The sequence below is a fragment of the Apis dorsata genome, unplaced genomic scaffold (genome assembly GCF_000469605.1).
Source record: "Apis dorsata unplaced genomic scaffold, Apis dorsata 1.3 scaffold_470, whole genome shotgun sequence".
Taxonomy (NCBI): domain Eukaryota; kingdom Metazoa; phylum Arthropoda; class Insecta; order Hymenoptera; family Apidae; genus Apis; species Apis dorsata.
The window spans coordinates 355249-357653 of record NW_006263709.1 but is presented as its reverse complement, the minus strand read 5'-3'; the positions used below and the strand labels follow the sequence as shown (position 1 = coordinate 357653).

At 28.6% G+C, this 2405-nt stretch overlaps 1 protein-coding gene across 5 annotated transcripts in view; it reads left to right on the top strand.

Annotated features, from left to right (window-relative positions):
* Positions 1-2405, top strand: part of LOC102678081 (protein tincar) — a 51112-nt gene that overhangs the window by 34118 nt on the left and 14589 nt on the right. For all 5 annotated transcript variants that reach the window (XM_031512561.1, XM_031512562.1, XM_031512565.1 and 2 more), the window contains one exon: positions 1576-1684. The gene's annotated coding sequence lies outside the window, so the exon portion shown is untranslated. The remainder of the gene's footprint in view (positions 1-1575; positions 1685-2405) is intronic.

The window sequence follows — 2405 nt, the reverse complement described above, 5'->3', positions numbered from 1 at the left end:
TTTTTTTTTTTTTTCGTTTATATCGTACTCAAAGATATTTCACAGATTTTTAGTAAGAAAGGTTTAAAGTTTGTGTACTTTTGTAGGAATCTAAAATTAGATCTTTACTTCCCTTGACAAAGGCGAAGCAAAATAAATCATGCTTTTCTTGTATGTTTTAAAAGTCATATATTACGTTTAATGAGAGAAATATGTAAATTTTGAGAATTTTTAATTGCTCCCCTTTCTCTCTCCTCCTCCTTTCTCCTCCTTCTACGCCGAGAATCAATACGTTAGAATACGAAGCGAGTTTTATCTGAAAATTTGAAGTAAAATAAAAAAATCCATTAAAAAGATATTTCATCGTTGAATGAGGATGGAAATAAAAAATATTTATACTATATTTTTGCAAATTAAATTTTTTTAAAGAAATATTATTATTCCTCAATAAAAAGCAATGCATATTTTTTATTAAACATTATTAGATATTTTTGTCCAAATCGTAATGTTTAGTCGTTATTAAATAAAAAATTTTATTTCATAACATTTCATAATAAAAATATCTCTCGTAAGATATTTCATTCATATATCGCATAGATATCTATAGACATACTATATATAGTCTATAGTCACATAGAATGATTAAAAATGGAAGATGCCATTTGCAGATGTAAGTGTAAGTTTCGAGTAAGCAAAAATAAACAGGGTCGGTGAAAAGAATCGAGGGCGGCTGAAAGACAATTGATTGACAGAAGCACGAAATTGCAATCGAGGGGATAATGCTCTGCGAATGGAACGCCCTCTTTGCTTCGTTAACCTTTTTACCTATCGTCAACTTTAGTCTCCATTCGATTTAACGATTAACGAATGAAAAAAAAATCAATTAACTACTCGAATCGCAAAACAAGATGAGCTCCTTTCCTGAATATCAAAGTTTCAGGAAGGACATAAGATATATTAATTGCAATTGCAAAAAAATACGAAATATAAAAGATCAATAAAATGATCCAAATTTCCACGCCAAAATAGTTACATAACTTGTTTTTGAATACCGAATACATATTTATTTTCTTATTAAAAATAAAAATAAAAAAAATAAACTATCACACGGTGCAAAATAATACGCGAGAATGCGGTTACCACGAGATAACAATTTCATATTTTTATTTATTAATTAAAAAAAAAATCTATCGATTGCTTTTCAATGATTACACATTGCGGTTAAAATATAAAGAAAATTCTGTCTGACTAAATATTTTTATAGAATATATTATTAATTCATTTTTTTCTTTATTATTCTGATAATATATATTTTATAAATTTTTAATGTTATGAAAGTTATAAAATTCGTATAAAATATCTTATATTTATTATTTTTATTGAACAAAAGCGCACATAGATTTTCTATTATATTAATCGTTGATTGCCCAACAGACTTCTGAAAATGATTGTTGTTGAAATTAAAACAAATATTTTATAAAAATAGGGATAAAAAATAAATCAACATATTAGAATTTTTAGCAAGCTATAAATTATTTTATTTAATTCAGATCTCCTTTCCTTTTGAAATTTCAAAGAATTTCGATCTCTTTTCAGATTTGAATAGCGTTTGAAGCGCAACTCTACGATTAATTCAACGATCAGCACGACGGCAACGACGACGGTGACGGCGACACCGACGACGGCGGTTATTCTCCTCCGTTCGGTGAGTAGATAGATCGTTTTGACAGTTTGATCGACTATACGAATACATATTTGTCCAATTTATAACTTTACCATTTTTCTAATCGAACAATACTAGAACTTACTCGTCCTCTGTTTTCTTCTTTTTTAAAAATAAGGAAAAAATCTTTCGAGAAAAATTAAATTCGTAACATAATTCGTAAATTAAATACGAATTACATACGAATATTTAATTTCGTTCATTCGATCGTTTTCTATTTGTGATATATTCTCAAAAAACGTGTTGTGAATAGAGTCGTATTAAATTTTAAAGGACGTTGAAACACTACATGATCTTATCATTTCATCTAAATTCAATTATTTTCTCTTTCTCGACTTGTTTTATTGAGAAAGAAAAAGAAAAGGAGAAGATTATTTCTCTTTTAGCTATAGTTTTTATAGCACTCCTTAACGTGCTGAAAGAATGTTTCCATGCTAGCCCTTTCCACTATTCCTCTTTAACGAACTTCTCAACTGTTTTCACATTTTTCTACACCTTCTTCTGCAAAAAACTTCATTCGTTACAATTAGAAGAAACACGTTATACATCAATGTCGAACCATTACGATAGATTATTTCCTTCTCGACACGAGTCTCGCGTTTATAAGAAAACGGGGAATGGAAGAAAGCTCTTTGAATGTGTTGCACGACAAATATAGGTCAAGCATCGCGAGAATATCTTGATGAGCAGCGAATATTACTTC